Source organism: Ochotona curzoniae, unplaced genomic scaffold, assembly GCF_017591425.1.
Source record: "Ochotona curzoniae isolate NIBS_2020 unplaced genomic scaffold, NIBS_Ocur_1.0 contig_1, whole genome shotgun sequence".
Taxonomy (NCBI): Eukaryota; Metazoa; Chordata; class Mammalia; order Lagomorpha; family Ochotonidae; genus Ochotona; species Ochotona curzoniae.
This window is the reverse complement of record NW_024464918.1, coordinates 25,477,089-25,497,372: the sequence shown is the minus strand read 5'-3', so window position 1 is coordinate 25,497,372 and position 20,284 is coordinate 25,477,089. Positions and strand designations below refer to the sequence as shown.

General features: G+C 42.9%; 1 protein-coding gene across 4 annotated transcripts in view; it reads left to right on the top strand.

The window, feature by feature from the left end:
* The window catches only part of ARHGAP26 (Rho GTPase activating protein 26), a 392,826-nt gene that overhangs the window by 355,829 nt on the left and 16,713 nt on the right, over positions 1-20,284 (top strand). The gene's annotated exons all lie outside the window — the stretch shown is intronic.

The window sequence follows — 20,284 nt, the reverse complement described above, 5'->3', positions numbered from 1 at the left end:
CATGGTTTCAACCTAGACTGGACCTGCCATGTTTTTATTCTTGACTGTTTTGATTGGCTCACTGGACAGAAGCAAAATAATGCATATTCCAAGAGACTAGAAAAGAGTAGAAAAGGGTGAGACCAAATTGCACTGTTGTGAGTGGAATTATAAATCAATAAAACCTTTCTTGGGAACAGAAAGGCAAAAATGGGTATGAGTCTTAATGCGGATTTAGTCTCTGACTCAAACATTATACCTCCAGGGTTTATCCTGAGGAAATTATCAGGGATCTGTGCAAAGGTGAATTAGTTGTTATTCCAATAGTATTTCTAGTAGCAAGAGAAAGAAACAGTGTAAATGTCCAGTGTGGCAGTGCTTGGATGATCGTCACACAGCCATGAACCTCAGGGCAGCTATTAATAATTATGTTGCTGATAACCATTTATTGGCATGAAAGCACTGCATAGTAAATTGTTGAAAAAAGCATTGTAAAATGTGAGCTTAAACACATGAAAAGCACATGTGGGTCCAGCTATAGGCAAAAGTCTAGGTTGTCTTGTACCTAGGCAAGTGTTACACTACTTGGAGAAAAGCAGTCAGCAGCTGGCAGGCATTCTGGACCTGGTTAATGCCAGATTTGTGTTCACTGTACTGGTATGCCAGCATAGTTATTTATTCTTTTTGTTTTTAAAGATATGTGGGGAATGGGGCATTGCCAGCAGGGACATGACACCCTGGCTGCAGGGGGGAGCAGAGCTGCAGATTGTCCAGGGAAAGTGGACTGGGGACACATTGGAGTAGAGGAATGACTCAGGGCATCTTTGACCATGGAGGAATGACTTCTGGCAGGCCTCCACGGACCCAGCTACTGCATCTGTAGGTAGGCAAGGGAGCTGAGACAGAGTGGGGGGGCGGGGGGCCAAAGCAGAGGGCGTGTTTGGTTCAGACCAAGGCAAGCTGCCTACATGGGAGACCTGGGCTGGGCTAAGTAGCATCACCTGCCACTCACTGGCACTGATAAAACCTGGAGCTGGAGGTACGCATGGCTGGGCTAGGCCATAGTACATACCCATGAGTGTTGGGATGCAGTACCCACCAGAACTAGATCTGGGAGCAGACTCTGTAGAGGACTTGTGGGATCACCTCTGTGGAACTGCAGCATCCACAGGTTTGCACGGAAAGTTGGCGGTAGTGACAAGCCAAGCCAGGCCAGACCCTAGAACTCACCTGACAGGAATCCATCTGACCCTCGCAGGAGCGCTGGGCTAGGCTGCTTCCACTGCTGAGTGGGAGAGCAGGATATGGGGATGGGCCAGTCTGGGCTAGGCTGCTGCACCCGCTGGCATACCTTCCTCCGTATCTGACTCTCCCTCTCAGCAATGTAAACAATATTAAAAATGAAATTTAAAAAATAAATCATAAAAGAAGAAACACATGTGGATGCGTAGATACATAAAGCAAGATTGTGAAATTGTCTCCAGCATGTTGACAGTGCTGTGTAGGAGTGAGCGTTTTGATGGAGCTGTGAGTTTGTTTTTCTGCTACTATAGTTTCTTAGTTTTCTGCCTGAGCACAAATTACTTTTGTAGCTGGATACAGAAGCAATGAATTTTATTTCTGGATTACAAAATAAATATTTCTACATTGAAAAGCTATTATGTGGCCACTTAAGGAGGAGGGGAAATATGATGGCTTTAAATACATGAATTCAGCAGAAATCTCAGGCCCTTTCTCATTATCTTGGCTTAGGGAGAACAAACGTGGCCTCACAAACCCTCTGACTTTATCAAATTCAGCAGCAGGTCTCTTGCTGCTGTGACACTAGGACCTTTTCTGCATGTTAGACGCAATATTAGTTAGATCCTTTGTCTACGTTAAGTCCTGGGATCTTCACTAATGCCATTTGAATACTCTCCTTTCTGCTTCTCAAAGGAAGACTAACGCACAGTCCCAAGACCAGCGATTCTGGCTGCCTTCTGCCTACATCGATGGCATGTACTCTTTGAATGTGGTTTTCCCTAGCAGGAAGTTCCTCCCAGAATATGTTCTGGGCACTCTATTGGAAACCCAGGATTTAGCCTTTGGCAGAGTTGGGGGCAGAGAGAGGGCAAGGTGAATGTCAAGAGGCTGGTGACTTAGAAAGAAAAAAGGGAGCAAAGCTGTTGTGGTGACCCATCTGCCATGTCAGGAAATTCAGCTGATTGCAGAGGCCCAATAAAGGTCCAGCCCAACCTAGTGATGGGAGCTTCTTGATACCCATCTTGCAGAGTAGTATGTGAATGAGAGGCAGTTTCCATAGCAACATTTGTAGGAAACCCATGAGAAACAGCTTTGCAACTGTGTCCTGTGGACTTCTTGGGAAACTGTCTACAGGAGGGTCCTGGGGGTTGAACTCCTGCCATTGTCGCCACCAGCATGCAGGTGTAAGGATGATGGAGGTACCTGTGTGCTGCCATATCAGCCCTCGCCAGCTGCTTTCTGAGGGTATTGATAGACATAGACAACTCCTGCTGACCTGTGCTGAAGGATAAGGCTGGAGCCTGGTTCCTTCATAAAGGAACCGAAGAGCGGTCTTGACACCTCTGTTTGAATATGAAATTCTGAGCTTTGGAACCAGGTACTTTGATGCCACTAGGCCAATATGCCACAGGTAAGACAATCTGAGTGCCTGTCATCTTCTCTGCTGTACCCATTGGGGATCTTTGCTGTGCAGACCCAGTGGCAGGGCTGTACTAAGAGGGGAGGTAATCCTAGGATGAAAGCTTGAACTTTTTCCTCTTTCCATTTGATCTCGGGCTAGTGCGGTTCTGTCTTCATCTTCACTTCTGTTTGAATTGCGCCTTAGAATTTATAGATGGTACAAGCACCAATTCCTTAAATCCACTTTTCTTTTGTTGTTCTACTAGTTTATTGTTATTATTATTATTATTATTATTATTATTTTATGATACAGTTCCATAGGCTGTGAAATTTCTCCCCCCCCAAATCTATCCCACCATCAAATTCCCCTTTATTATTGCAATGGTATAGTTCTTATAACCAGTCATATATCCATCTTTGTGGGCGTGGACAGTGGCAGAGAACCCAGCATCTTATTGTCAAGATATAGTTAACAGTTTCATTGGGAGTTCATCTTTGTTCTGGAAGTAGAAATGCATACTGCATTGTATCCTCACGTCTGAATATGATAGTCTCCATTACACAACTATTGTACATCCCCTTAAATGAAAAGTCACAAGACAAAATTAAATCAACAACAGGAGGAAAGAAATAAATTAACAGCCATGAAGTTAAATAACATGCTACTGAATAACTAATGTGTTGCTGAAAAAATGAAAAAGGAAATCAAGAACCTTCTTGAAGAAATTAATGCTACTGTATGATCTATGAGTCAGTGAAGAATTTAAGGAGAAAGTATTTTGAAGAGATGAAACAAAAAATATCAAAATCAATGAGATATAGTTTTCACTGATCTTTGTTGCTGAGATATGTCTCCTGTAAGCAACAAATAGATGGGTTTTTTCTAATCCTGTCTACTGATCTATGATGTCTGATTGATGAATTTAAGACATTTACATAAAGGGTTAATCTAAATAAGTGGTAATTTGGTTCTGACATTTAGCAATGGGTTGTTCATTGATTTAGTTTTTTGTTGTTATTTTACTGGGATGTTCTTCACATTTGCCTTTGGTTTTGGTGGGTGCTATTCTTCTTTGTCAAGAGAACATCTTTTAAGTATCATTTGTAGGGCAGGTTTAGAAGAGACATGTTCTTTTAACTTTTCTTTACTGTGAAAAAATTTTATTCTATTTTCAAAGACAAAGGAAAGCTTTTCTGGGTACGTTATTCTGGGTCAACAATTTTTTACTTTTAGAATCTGGAATATGTTGCTCCATTCTTTTCTAGCCTGTAGAGTTTCCTGTGAGAGGTCTCCTGTGAATTTAATTGGCATTCCTTTATATGTCAATTGAGTTTTTTTCACATGCACATTTAAGGATCTTTTCTTTATGTTCAATTGAAGAGAGCTTATTATCCTATGTTGTGGTGAAGATCACTTTCAGTCAACCCTGTTTGGAACTCTGTGCCCCTCCTGGATGTTGTTTCCCAGTTCTTTCTCCAGGTTAGGTAAATTTTTCCTTATTATTTCATTAAAAAAAACATTTTTAAAATTGTATTTTTAAAAAGATGTATTTATTTTTATTGAAAGGCAGAAAGGAGAGGAGAAGAGACAGAGAGAAAGATCTTCCATCTATTGATTCACCCCTCAAGCAACTGCAATGGCCAGAGCTGAGCCAATCTGAAGCCAGGAGCCTGGAGCTTCATCCAGGTCTCCCAATTGGGTACAGGAATCCAAGACTTTGGGCCATCCTCATTTGCTTTCCTAAGCTGCGAGCAGGGAGCTGGATGGGAAGCAGGGCTGCCGTGATTAGAACTTGCACCCAAGTGGGATCCCGAAGCATGCAAGGTGAGAACTTAGCCACTGAACTATGTTCCAGGCCCATTAAATACATTTTTAAACCCAGCTTCTCTTTCTGCACTTGCTGGAACTCTCATAACTCTTATATTTGACCTTGATACTGTCTTTTAATTCTTGAATACTTTTTGTCATTTGACCAAGCTTTGCTTCCAGCTTTTTGATTTTTTTCCTCATTGTGGCAACAGACATCTCCCAATTCTGAGATTCTTTCTTCTGCCTATTAATTCTATTGTGGAGACTTTGCACTGAATTTTTAAGTTGCTCTATTGAGTCCTTCATTTCCAATAATTTAGCTTGAATTTGTTTCAGTGTTGCTTTTTCCTGTGTGATACTCATTAAATTCCTTGAACTTGTATGTGCTTCTCATTGTTGATAAGAAGCTTTGTAATGGAAATAAGTATGGAAAGTGCTTAGAGAATTTCAAGTAAACCTGCCATATGGCCCAGTTATCCCACTTCTAGGAATTTACCCAAAGGAAATGAAAACTGCATATAAGAAAGAGATCTGTAATCCTATATTTACAGCAGCACAATCTACAATAGCAACGACATTGAAACAACCCAGATGCCTGTCCAAAGAGAGTGGTTAAAGAAATTGTGATGCATCTATTCCATGGAATATTACTCAGCCATTAAAAAGAATTAAATTATATCAATTGTAATTAGATGGCCCAACTAGAGACCATTATGCTCAGTGAAATAAGTCAATACCAAAAAGGCAAATACCATATGTTCTCTCTAATATAAGGAAACCATCATGCACATTAGACTATATAGTGATGGAATAATAAAGCCTACCATATCCAGATGTAAAGACACAATGCAACATGCATCCATACTTCCAAATCAAAGATGGACTGCCAATAAAACTATTGGACATATCCAGACAATGGAATGATAGGCTGTCTAACATTGTCTGTACCAGCAATGTTGGGGCACATTTAGGTAACAGACTGATGGAATTATAACTTTTTGTAATAGACTATACTGTTCTAACAATATAGGAAAAATCAGTCAGGGGTGGGAATTTGGAGGGTGGAGGAATCCTAGACTGTACGGAATTGTATCATAAAATTCAAAATTAAACAAATTTTTGAAAAGTGGTCCAGAAAATGGGGGAGAAAAAGGAGCTTTGTGATGAATTTTCTGAATTTTGTATTCCCCCATTTTCTCAATGTATTCCTCAGTTTTCTCTGAGGTTGGCAAAGGCTTTTGATCCTTTCCAGGGGAGTCTTCAGTAATGTTCATTGTGCCTCTGTCTCTTCTGTTGCTGTTGGTCATTGTACTTTTGGTTAGCATATTCTGGTTTGCATATTCTGCTTGGGGCAGGTCTTTTTCTTTCTTTCTTTCTTTCTTTTTTTTTGAAATTTATTTATTTTATTGGAAGGACAGATATACAGAGAGGAAGATCCTCACTCCAATGGTTCACTCGCAAAGCGGCCACAGTGGCTGGAGCTGAGCCAATCTGAAGCCAGGAGCCACAAGCTCTTCCTGGTCTTCCACATGGGTGCAGGGTCCCAAAGCCTTGGACCATCCTCGACTACCCTCCCAGGCCACATAAGCAGGGAGCTGGATGGGGAGCAGGGCCGCTGGGCTTAGAACTGGTGCTCATATGGGATCCTGGCATGTTCAAGGCAAGTTCCTTAACTACTATGCTATCATGCTGGGCCCTGGGACAGGTTTCTAAGCTGTGTCATCCACAGGTCTACAACTCAATTTTATTTATTGCAGTTGGTACATGGCTGTTTGTTTGCAGTCACTTGTACCACTCCCTCTAGCAAGTTTCAGGTCTGGGTTCTTATGTTAGACTTCCATCACAGTCTTGATAGCCCCAACTCCTAGCTCACCTGTCTCCACCTCCTGTGATACTGTGCTGAGACTGCACCATTGTATGTGCAACCTTTCTCCCACTTTGAGTTTGAGCAGTTCCAGGATTAAGGAGACATTGGGTGTCCTACATGGCTAGGTTTTTGGTGGTGCTGATCTTGATGGAACCTGATGATCATTAGATCTGAGGGTCCCACAGATCTATTTTGACTCGTACGATGCCAAAGTCAATATTATTTTCCCTGTCGGACCAATGCAGTATACTGAGCTCAGTGAGTTCACTCCCAGCTCAGTTGTCCCTGCAGTCTCAAAACCTTTGCCACACTGTACAAAATGGTGCCTGGTATGCCACTACTAGAGTTCTTGATCTGCTAGACATCAGGTCTGAGGGCTACCAGGACCTTGAGCTGGGGACTGGGTGGGAGCTGTTTGCTGGTCCAGGCAGAGGGCAGAGTCGGGCAGCCCGAGTTCACACGTTAGCACTGTTGCTTTCTGTCTAACCTTTTGCTCACTGCACTACCACCTTGCAGAATTTGTGTTGAGGGGAAAGTGGCCAGGCCACTCTGGGCCTGTCTGGAGCACAGTCTCCCAGTGGGAGTTGATGTTTAGGAAAGTGAACTTTGTGTAGTAGGTACCTCTTATGCTAGAAGCCACCCAGTGTGCTTGTGATGCTGACGGTTCCTCCCCTCCTGCTAGGAGGCCTCTGCTCCCCAGGACTTGACATCCTGACATGAGACACATGAACACTCCACCTCATGAGACACAGTCACATACTCTTCCAGTTCATACTCGCCCTTCCCTCCTCAGAACTTTTTATTCTTTGGGCCAAATCACAAATGAGCCTTGCATGTCTATTAATTCAGTGGAAAAGAAGCTGACTCATCTTTGCAGAACAAGCAATAATAATAAAAGCCATGTAAACAAAATTAAAGTTTATGGAGGAACAGAATAATCACAAAGGCACTTTGCTCATATGCTAAGTACCTGCTGCATTCACCGCTCCCAGTCGCTTCTAGTGGTGACTTGGAGCACAGAAGCCCAGGGCCAATGTGACCCCCCCACCCCGCCCATCTCTGGTTGCTCATCTGAGCTGGCTGGGTAGGGGTCACATTTTAAAAACCTAAACCTTGGGCCCCAACCCTGCAGGATTTGCTCAGTTCTTACTAGCCTGAAGGCTTTTCATTTGAGCAAGTGTATTTTCTTTCCTTGGCACAATTTCTACATCATGGTTTGTCATCTCTGCCTGGAAAGATTTGTGTTTGCTTTCCATAGCCTTCCAGGAGATTGACAGAGCCCTTGAGCATATCCAGAGTGCCATTTTGTCACTGTATGTCTGGGTGATGACAAGTAAGGGAAGCACTGACATGTGCTGTGGGGTGTGGGGGGTGACAGAGCAAAACACTTGTGCTCGCCACGTGGAAGACAGACTGTCTGAAGGGAGCTGAGCAGGCTTGGGACACTGTGAACCATGAACATAGAGCACTGACAGCAAAGTGAGCAGAGCATCAAAAGCATTGTAACTTAGGAGGGGAACCAGCCTGCCCTGAAATAGAAGGTGTAGGTATTATAACCTCACGCCAGGTGCTGGGTCTCAGCAGCAGCAGATGAGCAGTCCCTGGGCTTTGGTGGGTGAGAGCTTAGTTAAATTCTTTTTTCCAAAAAGGAACAAGTAACATAGTTTTTTTTAAGGACACAGAGAGACGTCATTGAAAGGCAGGCATTTCATTTCCCCAAACAGAATGATTTTCAGCTTTACCAAGAAGCAATTTCTTGCAATGCTTCTTTGCTATCATCTAGTACTGGGAATTCTGCTCCAGCCTGGCCAACCATCATTACAGATTTGCCTTCTGTAGTTCTTTCTTTCAAACTGGACACTTTCTGCTAAGTTCACAGCACATTCTGGGAAAGTGCTCTGAGATTATGCAAAGACATTGTGAGGGCTGAGGAAGGAAGTAGAAGGTGATTTTGCTTTAATCCCAGATGGCTGCAGTCAGAGTGTAGGCAGGGGCATCAGAGGGTGATCTTCCAGCGATATACTTTGTTGAAGTCTCGCCTGAGATGTCACCCTGCTGCTGTGTCCTGATCAACAGCACCAACCCCCAGCCCCGCCACCCCGGCACCTGTTTTCACACAGCCCTGATATTAATTTTCTCCACAGCTCTTAGTGCCATCCAAAGAGATCTCATTTGGAGATGTACTTGTTTGTTGTCTGTTTTGCAGACATGCATGCACACTCAGTGGTTCCTCCATTTTTTACATCACCTTAATCATCAAAGCATTGTCAGAGTATTTGGGTCATATGCCTTCGCTCTGTGTTTGTAGGTTTTAGTATTTATAAAGCACGTACATACATTGTTAGTTGTTATATTGTACACATGAGACAGCATATAGAAAATGTAATTCCTAAAAGGAGCAGACCCAGAACAAATGCAGGCACAGAGGCATCGATGTGTGCACTGCCTTGAAGGTGGCTGAACTTAAGCTTCACAAAGACAGCAACAGCTTCTTGTAGTATTCCAGTGCCTGTACCAGTGCCTGACATGTAACTGGCATCCTTTTTTTGGTAACTATTGTCAAGCTGCAAGCAGGGCTAAAGACATTCTTTGACGCCCCCAAGATAGGTGATGTTCCACTCTCTCTATGAAGGACAGAAGAAAAACCCTAGCTTTCAGGGTCATGATACCTTCCTAATACAGTATGTGCTGAAGAAGGGATTTACTGTGATGGTTAAAATCCTTCGCACAAGGAGTAATTACAGCTTCCTTGATAAGAGCAGTGCTTAGGCAAGCAGACAGGTGGTTTCCAGTTTCCTTTACAGCAGATGGCACAAATGGACCAGCTTCGGAGGCTTTGTGAGGAAATGTGTCATAAACAGCCTTAAATATATATTTTTTAATGTCCCCTACATATGCTTCCTAAATAAAGAGAGAAGACTGGTGTACTGAGGGCATGAGCACAGATTATGAATGATGCTGCGAGGGGTGGGATGCTTCCAGTTTTTTCTGCACAACAGGTGCAGTGTGTCTCAGAACACAGTGGCTCTGTGCCCCACAGGGAGCTGATGCACATCAATTTCTCAAAACCTTTAAAAAAATCTAACAGGAATTCTATATTCAGCACATTTATAAAAAAAATGAAGGTGAAATAAAAACATTCCCAGACAATTTTTGAAAAAAAAAAGTACAAGAAAGCCTTCAGTCTATGCAAGGATTTGTTAGATGTGACACTAACAGCAAAATGCATAAAAGAAAAACCAATGCATCGGGCTATTTCAAAACTGAAAATGTTCAGCCTTGAAAAGATGCCACTGAGAAAGTGAAAAGAACATCATGGAGCAGGAGAATCTACTTGCAAGTGTTAGCATTGCCATTGTAGCGTTGTCGGTGTCCAGAATTTAGGTCCCTGTCTTGATACTCAATAAGAAGATAACAGATTCAGCAGAATGGGATCTAATTCAGTAACAAACATGAATTGACTTCTTGTGTGTGCCACAGCGCAGATAAATATTGAAGACATTTTACCAAATGAAATAAGCCAGACTCAAAAGGCCACACAGTATGTGATTCTGTTTTTGTAAGGTATCTAGAAAAGGTAAATCTGCACAGTGAGATCATTGTTGATGTGTGAGAATGGGAACTGCAGCTGTTGGGAACACACTGCACCTGCCAGGCAGCAAACCGCAAAGGAGAGAGGGGTCCTTTTGAAGGGTATTCAGGCATTATAAATGTGCATATGGGTGGGTGATGGTTGCAGAATTCAATCAGTGTGCTAGAAGCTGAACACTGAAAATGGGTGGATTTCGTACTATATAAATTCTACTTTATAAAGTTGTTTGGGGGCCAGTGTGTGGCATAGCCAGTAACACTAGTAATGCCAGCAGACCATCTAGGTGCCACTTTGAGTTCCAGCTGTTCTCTGTCCAGTCAAGATCGCTCTGATGGTCAGACTGAAACCAGGAGTTAGGAGCTCTGTCGTTGTCTCCCAAGTGCTTGAGCCATCTCCTGCTGCTTTTCCAGGCAGATTAGCAAGGATCTGGATCAGAAGTGTAGCATCTGGTGCCTGAATTGGCACTAATCCAGGACTGTCGGTGTTGCAGGCTACGGTTTAAACCTGTGGACCACAAAGGCAGCCCCTAAACTTAGCTCTCAATTCTGTTTTTCTGCAGACTTTTTAACCCTCATTGGTTTCAAATGATGTGATATGCAGATAATAGCAGAAGTTGGGATGCTGAGTGTGCACAGTGGAGGCTGGGCAGCCCTGCTCAGCCATCAGGAGGAGGCTCAGTGGCAATGAGTGACTGACGTTGCGTCGTGATGCACGAAAATCCCTCCCTCCAGAAACAAGGTGTCTAGGATGCCCTGGGCATTGTGCTTGTCACACATGATCATCTTAGTCAAACAAACTGCTGTGTAAAGAACGGTCATGGCAACTGCTGTGTTCGACTGATTCACTTTTACAACATCAGATAATTCTGATTGAAAAAGACCTGCCTTCTCTAGCTTCCAGCAATCTTACCTTTAATTTCTGATAAATCTGCAGGTTTTTTTTCCCTTTGCTATCTACTTTGTTCCTGTGAAATCTTGTCTACTGTTTGGGTCTTGTTCACCCTCAAGAGATGTCTGTAAGTCTGCAAAGTATGTAAGAGATACATGAGAGTGAAGCTAGCTTCAGCACAGAATAGGATCAAGACTAAGTGGAAAAGGCAGTCTCTAAAAGGATTCAGGGGAGGTGTAACTCACTGTGTTGACTGACAGCGGGTGACTCTGGATAAGGACTTGGAGTGGTGCTGAGGAGTGACCAGGGGCAAGGGAAATGATGTCTCAGGTGGAAACAAAGCATCCGGAAGGAATGGAGAGGGGACAGTTTGCAGCCTGCTTGTGACACCAGTAAAGCCCTGGGCTAGAACAGGGCTTGGCAAACTAAAGGTTGGTTTTGGTGTCAAAAACAACTAGGTGCCTATCAGTTCTTCTGTGTGTATATGTGCATTTTGGCTGGTGAGATGAAAATATTTTTTCATTTTGCTGTTTTGTTTTTCTGTGGTTAATGGTTACAATTTCAATCGTGAAATAACTGCCTATGTAATTTTCTCAATTTAGCTTCATGGCCCACAGGGTCTCAACTGTTTACAGCTCTCTCAAAACTGCTTTGCTGACCCAAGAGGCATAGGGACATGAAGGCAGAAAGTACTGAGGGCAGCACTGGAACCCTATTGTAAAGGTTCTTCAAGTGCTAGGATCCCAGCTAGTGTACAGAAAAATGAAAACTATAAACTTTTATTTTACGACATCTCTGGGAATCTGATCTTAAGCATCCTTGGTTCCAGGACTCCAAATTATTATTATTCTAATTGGCTATTCTTCCCTCTTGGTTTTTTTGTTTGTTGTATACCAACATCAAAGATCTCTGGTCGCAGATCCATTAAGAAGGTTATTCCTCCACACATGATGTCAGGTACCTGTGCAGCCTTTTAAAAAAATTATTATTAAGATTTAATTTTATTCGAAAGGCAGATTTACAGAGAGATAAGGATCTTCCCTCTGCTAGTTCACTCCACAAAGGGCCACAGTATCTGGAGCTGAGCCAATCTGAAGCCAGGAGCCAGGAGCTTCTTTCTTGGTATCCCACACAGATGAAATGGCCTAAGACTTTGGGCCATCTTCCACTGCTACACCAGGCAATATTCAGGGAGCTTGATGGGAAGCAGAGCAGCCAGGACACGAACCGGCCCATATGGGGTACTGGCACCACAGAACAGAGGATTAGCCGCTGGAGTCACCACTCCTGCCTCATGCCTGTGCATCCTTGAGCCATTCATTCCCCTGTGGCCCAAGGAGAGGTGGACTCTGACAGCAGGTCTGGATCCACAGCTGCCCCTGAAGTGAGATCAATGGGACTGTGTACCCACCTGGGTCACATGGGGAAAAGAACAGCCCCAATGACACAGAAGATAGGGAATAAACTGTAACCACATAATTCACTCTGCCAGGGTAAAGAATTGACTCTGTGTTCCAACAGTAACATATTTGTTTTGCAACATTCAGCAAATGATCTGAGCTCTGTATTTAAAAGGTTCATCTACTTAGAGTAGATAGGATAGGTTAGAATATAAGTAGTAAAATAATAATAATAGCCGGGTTAGAGATCCTAGATGGTAGTTGAGGAGGGACAGCCCAGGTCTTTATTCTGTCAGAAGTGGGGAAACACTGAAGAGTTTTAAGCAGTGACTTTAAGCAATCTCAAATGACATAATCAGATGTGTGTTTTGAAATCATTACCAAGTACTGTTCTCTTAAGCATTTATGTTAAAAATCTTGTTTACACCGTCAGTTTGCTTAATAACTCATAGATCGCCCAGAGTAAATTTGGATGTACCTCAGATTTGAAAAAAAGAAATTCTAACAGTGCAAGATCAGAATGTGTGTCGTTCTGCCACATCCCTTTTCATTAAATTTATCCAGGGCTGTTTAGTTTTAAAGCCCAAGAAGTAGGAAATATAAAAATCATTTTCTTTTGGCTTGTTTTTTTATTCACAGATGTTAAAACTCTTTCCCAGTGGAAAGGGTGACTTTGCTGGAAAATCATTTAAAGTTCTTTCCAGTGGAGTCAATGAGCTCCTCAGAAGCCCGGGAACAAAGGGCAGAAATCGCTCCTTGGGAGATTGCATTCCTGCATGGCAGCTGGAGCAAACCCCGGGGAGGGCTGAGCCCCCTGCAGGACACCGGGGGTTCTGCACAGGGTCACAGTGTAGGAGCAAGCGTGTCCATTGGGCGTGGACAGGAGCACAATGGAGGAAGAGTTTGAGTGGGTTGGAGTAGATGCAATTTTCCACATGTTTAGACTGTTGAGTAAACATCAGAATGAGAATGAGAACGAAGCCAGCTCCGTTCTTGGAGGCAGTGGAGAGAAAGTCAGAGACTATATTTGCATACAAGTTCTTCTCTCCCTCTGTGTCTCTCTGCCTCAGTTGCCTTCCATGGTATGTGGACCAGGAGCTGATGTTAAGCCTGCTGAACAGTGTCCTTAGTAGAAGTGTTTTTTTTTTTTCTGTTGCTAAAATGTCTGGACATAGTGAAATAGTTTAGGCTCTCTCTTTTTAAGGAACTAGTTTTGCCCTTGTTTTCAGCAGCAACAGTCATTCAGATTCTCATTAAACCCTTTTACTTCCACCTCCTGGTCTAAACAAGAAATACTCCCTGAAAGGAGACCATCAAGAAAAGTATGCCAGATGGCTGATGCCTTCCCCCGGATGTTGTTAACCTGTTACCTGGATTCTTCAGAATGCTGCGTCCAAGATGCCCTGTGAGACTGCCCCATGCCTGTTGAGGGAGAAGAGTTGTCTGTGTAACTGTGGTTTGTTCGTTTGTTCCCACTGAAGTATAGAACACTAACATTGTTTCTCCCTCTTGCTTTTACTAAAATGTTGGGTTTCCTGTGTTTGTACATTTTTATGTGTCTTCTGATAAATCTTTATGCACTTTTCGTTAGGGTATGTATTTCAGAATAGAACCGCTGTGTCATAAAAATTGGTGCCATCACCATTGCTAGACAACATTAGACTGTTTTCCAACATGATTGTGGCATGTTGCACTCCCTCCTCCAGCAAAGAGGAGCAGTTTCAGATGTTCCCCCCTCCTCACAAGCACCTGGTATTTTAAGCATTTTGAAACTAGTTGCTCTGATGAGGGAACAGTATCATCTCACTGTGGCTTTACTCTGTATTTCTTGCATTCCACAAAAGTACAGCAACTTTGTTTTGAATTTTTCCTTAATAATAAAAAAAAAGGATCCTATTCATGATTCTTGCCCATTTCCCATTTGGTGTCATTTGTTTCTTACTACTCAGTAGGAGAAATCCTTTACCTAGATGTGTTATGAGCGCTTTGTTACTTTTTATGTCACAGATGGCCCTGTTTACTCTTATAAACTCGTTAAGCCCATTTGATAAGCTGCCTTTTGATAAAAGTTACTAATTTTATTAATGTAATTAAGTATATCTGTATTTTCCTATGCCATTAGCATTCCTTATACCCCACTGGATAAAACCGAACCCCAAATTCTTATAGTTGTTATAAGCTACAGGCTTTGCTATGTGGAGTTGTAATTTACCTGGAAGTCACTTACATACGATGTGAGTTCAGGATGGGCCAGGTGTCAATTTTGTGCATTTGGCAGTTATTCTAACACTGTTGGTAGAAAAACAGTTTCTGTGATTACACCATAAGGTAAGCCCATGATATAAAATTTTAAAATGTGAACAAATACAAAAGTGAATTTACAATTGTGTATGTGTACCTAGTTGTCTATTCTCAATCCTCTGAGTTATTTCCAGTTTTGAACTTAATTGTTTTCAGATGTCCTTTCTTTTGAATAGGGACTTCAAGTTAGATCCTAGAATGGTGGAAGATTGAGTGTGGATTTCTTTTTATAGTGAGTGAATTTATTTTTCCAGGCACAATAGCTTCAGTATATAGAGAAAGAAAATTGTGTTACCATCAATTGAAGACAGTGATACAGCTCAGAATGATATGCTGGGATTTCTTACAAACCATCTGGATCATTTGAAATACCAGTTGTTACCATATAGATATTTTATGTGACCCCAAAATACATTTAACATTTCCTTACTAGTGATTCTGTAAATTGTAAACAATTTTTGGTTGAAAGAGGATAAAATGTGTTTCATTACAGGAACGAGTTCTATTATATGTGAAGTATGTTACTGAAAATGATTGAAGGACTACACTCAGATTCAGCAGGAAAGAATAGTAAATGCATGCAGAAATGTGTGCAACAGAAGTATTTGATTCATTTAACTTTTCTGATCCTTTCCATTGAGACTGTTACTGGACAGTAAGCAAAAGAATTGGGACTATTGTCTGTGCATATTTAATTCCAAATTTAGGATTCAAGTTGTTGACTTGGAGAGTCAAAAGAGACAATAAGATTCTTGGATTTTCTTCAAATCATAGAATGACTTGCCATTCTCAGCTACCCTCTCTGAGTTTTAAATTGAAACTTCAGAAAAGATTCAAGCTATCAAACATAATCATTGCATTGCAGATTAGTGAAGCTATTTTTAATACAAACTATTTTTGAAAGCAGTTGCTTGTAATTGTTAAGACCTTAAGGGGATTTCACCAGTTTGTCTCTTAAAATAGGAAACAGAACTGCACATTGTCTGAATAGGAATGCATACTAAATTATATTAGATGAGGGGAAAGAATCTGTGCAAATGCAAATGTGTGCTTGGAAGAGTCAGGAAAAAATATGGAGCAGTGAAAGAAGCCCTAGGAGGTGCGATTGTATGTTTTACCCGCAAAACGGTGAAGCAGGTGCTAAAAAATTTAGGACTTGGGACATATATAAGATTTCTGTGCTATAAGGTTGGACAGATGTGTGTAAGATCTTGGTGCTTTCAAACCTGCAACAGATACCCACGGGTTTATGTGGCATTTGCTCTGATTTGCCGCTACCCACACTTCCCAGCTGTAATTGGGTTTCCCTTCTCTTTGTGATGGTTTAAGGGAAGAACCATAGGAGTATTTTCCAAACAAGAAGGATTCGTTGATCTGGAGTTATGTTTTATAGAACTTGCCTGATTTTTACAGAATTGTCTTTTCTGTCCTGGGTGGGGATTTGGATGGAGTGGGGAGTGGAAGCAGCCGCTCTCCTCTTTTGGATTCAGTAGCACCTAGTTAAAAGAGGGACAGAGGGTTGTTCAGGCCATCAGTGTCATGGGCCCCAGGCCTGATGCATGAGCAGGTACCTGAGCAGCAGATCACAGCCCCTGCTTAGCAGGAAGGCGTCCATGCGGGTTTTGTGGCTTCTGCACGGCATGGTGCTCCTCGCTGTGTCCCTCATCCCTCCTGCGCAGCTCTGTGGTGCAGGTGGCCAGCATCCTCTACCTCCTGTCTCCCTTCCTGAGCAACAGCACCATCTGACTGGGACTCTGATGGCCCTAGATCGGTGCTGTTAGTCCTTCTGTCCCTCTGCCTGTCTCCTTCCACTTACTGCCTTCCTTGTAAAAAGCCCTTTGAAAAAGTAAACATTGCTTCCCAACAGAAGCACAGCACAGGAAGAGATATGTTTATTCTTACATTATGGACATGATAGGAAAGAGAAGAGCCCAAGGAAACTGCTGTACACTGGGGAAAAGTCCCACCTAGTTGTTGGTGGTAGTATTTAATGCTGGTGCTCAAACCTGGCAGGGTCGTGATAAGAAGGAGCTCCCAGTGTCATGGGGAGTGCAGTTCTGGTAGAATCTTTCCAAGAAGCTCAAGACCCTTGAAAGTAGCTCTTGGCTTTGACCACTAATTTTAGTTCCAGGAATTCATGTTAAGGAAACAATTAGAGACACGGACAGTAGTCCCTTGGAAGGATGTGACTGTGGCCCAAATGTAGTACCTAAAAAGGGATGCTAACCTCAGTGGGCACACCAGAGAATATAGTTGCATAAATCAGGATGTATCATATGAGACAACCTGTAGTCACTTTAAAAATATGGTATCAGAGTCAGGCACTTAGTGCAGGTCAGATACTCCTTGGGATGCCCAGACCCGACACTGGAGTGCCTGAGTCCAAGTCCTGGCTCTACTTTCCATCCAATGTCCAGCTAATGTGTTCTCTGAGAGTTGAGGTGATGACTGGAATAATTGGGTCCCTATCACCTACATGGGACACACAGATTAAGTTTTGGGCTCCTGGCTTTGGCTGGCTTTACCCTATGCTAACTGACCATTTAGAGGGAAAACCAGTAAAGAGAAAAATCTTTATTTCTGCCTTTGTATTTTAAATAAATAAAAGTAAATTGATTAAAAATTTAAAATATGTATTATATCAAAAGCTGTTCAATGACATTGGAAAGTATCTTATTAAAACAAGTGACCTATTAAAAAAAGTATGCCATCTATCTATCCTCCTCCAGAAAAGTGAGAATATCAAGATATTAACAGTGATTATCAGAGGTCTAAAGATGCATGATTTTATTACTTATCTTCTTGTATTTTAGTGTTTTCTAATTTTTAGCAAAGCCATCACAGAGTTAATGATCAGAACTTAAGAAGACTTACCTTTTTTCTCATGGTCAGCCAATTTCACCAGGAAGGGGAACTCCCTGTGCCATCACCACGGCTGAAGTGTACTGACCTGAGAGGGTCTGCCCCAGTTGTGCTTGGGTTGGGAGCCTACTTGGCAACCCTGTGCATGGTACGGGAGACATGCCCTGGCTGGTACTCCAGTCATCCCATCATTCAAGTGAGTCACCACACAGGGGTGTCAAGCTGGTGATACAGCTGCACACTGTACTTGACCTGTCAGCCACAGCCCAGCAGGCTGCCAGCCTTTTATCCTTATCTTCCTAACCCGTTATTCTTTCACTGTCCAGTGAACGTCAAAGACACTGACAGGGCCGTCTGGTTCCTGAAGACACAGTGGGCCAGCAGGATAAAGCTGAGGCAAGCTTTCCAGATGAATGCAAATCAGACCAGCAAATGTGCCTCCCGGGTTCACGTTTAAGCTGTTGTTGTCACTGCAATTGGGCCTTGATGTGGGAGCCTGCGTGACCCCAGGAACAGTGAGGGTGAAAAAATGTGCCAAGATGTTCAGCTCTGTTATTTGGGAGGCTGTGGAGAAGCTTTTAGGGGTCATCCGCCGTGACTGTAGTTTGGAGGTTATTTTCTCTTATCTGATCCTCAATCATGGGCTAACCTTGGCTTTGTTAGTAGGAAAAGAGTTGGAAATTTGACATTGGAAGTTTCAGAGCCAAGACTGAAATTGACTTTTTTTTTCTGTTGGTTTTATATGGGCTTTTGGGGTCAGAGTGAGATGTTTTTTTGTGTGTGTGAGGGGGGTGTTATTGTTTTGTTACTATTTTTATTTGTTATTATTTTTGTTTTGTTCGCATAGGAAGCTAGAGGTGTTTCCTACTTAAGAAACTCATTAAAAAATAATATGGAATTCTTTTTAACTTTCCTCTGATAACCCCTACTCTAAGGGCCAGACTACTCCAGAGCCCTCTGGAACTTCTGCATTGCCACTGGACAGAGACTCCCACAGTCTGGAAGCTGTTCACAGGCCTGACCCACCAGGCCATTGTGGAGAGGGCTGTGGTGATGGCCACAGTGCAGTTACAGGGAGGCCTCACTCGTGAGTAGCAGCCATGGAAGAAATTCTTCCCACCACACAGCACAAATATGGCAGGCTTCTCCCAGACTTGAGATAGTCACACTGATGCATCTTTCTGTCTTATAATGTGGTTGTTTTTAATCAGCCCCCTCTTGTCAGATACATTCAGGCTGTTGATGTTGCGAACCTTGGCAGATCTCACTTACTGTCTCCATCAGCCTTGCTGTCCAAGGGGAAGCCTTTGCTGAATTGCAGTGATAATAATAATGGATAAATAAATAAAAGAACCATGCTCCTTGAATTTAAGTTCTTCACTTAAATGAATGCCATCTGCTGTATGCACTTACCAAACAACACTGGAGGCAAGATTGTGGATTTTGCTGGAATTTACAATGACTTGAGTCTTATTGAGTCTGTCTGTCTTACTGTTTTCTCTCTTTGCCCGCTAACAGGGTAGGCATCTGAAGGAAATTCATAAATCGGCATTAAGATTTCTCATACAAAGCTGGGCATGAGCTAGAGGAATGAGCTAGTCCTGCTGTCCTGGAACCCCAGTCACCCAGAAGCTACAAAGCCCTGCCTACTCTGCCCAAGCCCCCACATCTAGTGCTAGTGTACTAGTGCCTGTGTGTGAGTTGTTGGACGGGTTAAATAAAATGCACTGGATATACTTACAAAAGCTACGTCTGTGAATGCCTCCAGGTACTGTTTGAGACCCTGGAAATAGAGCAGGTACCAAAGGGGCAAACATTTGTCCCTGATGGAATTACTACTCCAGAAATGTAATTCAGACAGTGGCATTCAGCAGATGTTAAGTTATGTTAGTCTCAGGAGAGCTCATTGACATACACAGTGGTTCTCAGTGTGTACTTCCTTAGGTCTTTGTGTTAAGACAAAGGTGATTAGGGCCATTGCTGGGGCTCCTGTCTGAATTAACATAATAAGTCCCATTAAGCAGGGCATTTATGTTCAAGCTGGACCTCTGTCTGCCAAGAACCCCTGTGGTCCTTGGTTTGGCTGTCTGTCATTTTCACTTCCCTAAATGCTTGACTCAAACAGCACAGCCGTCGGCTGGGACTCAAGGGCAGCCAGAGCATTGAGGCTGGATGGTCTCCACATTTTCTCAGCTGTTGGCATGTGCGCTATCTGTGACAATGTGATTTCACGGAGTGACTAAGGTGTTTGTGTATTTTGTGGAAATAAGTCAAAGGGCTTAGCATGGCCAATTAAAATCCACAAACCTCATTGTAGTGAGTCATTTCCACCTTCCCTCTCCAAAATTTTGATCAGTCACCCATCAAACAACACAATGCACAAATTTTCAGGTTCAGTTGATCTTTTCTCTAGTGCCTTCCCCCTGGGATTTCTTTTAAATTCCTTTAAACATCAAAGCACCCAGAATCGATGAGAAGAGAAAGGGCAGACCTAGAAAGCAAACCTCAGAGGAACTGCACCCCGCCCAGGACCTCGGGGGGTGACCTGGGAGGTGTGGCATTCCCATGCCCACCTCTGCCCACTGTCACTTTCCTGACGCACAAGTCACCAGTGGCACAGAGCCCATTTAGTTAAAAATGTAAACACAAAATTGTTTTCTGGCTGAATGGCTACCATGTCCCTGAAAGACGGTCATTTCTACTGAACCGTGTCTTTAAACCCACAGCAGCGGAAACCAAGGGCACCACACAAGCCAGCCCTTCACCACACGATGGCCAGTGATAAGCAGTGGGTGTGGGAACACATGGTTATGATTTCAGGCGAGTATTAGCCCACAGCCAAATGTACAGTGGATGCGGCTGAGCGCGTATCACCTGGAAAGCAGTTGCTATGGAGGATGAAGAGACACAGCTATGTTCCACAGAAGCCCAGGCATTCCCAG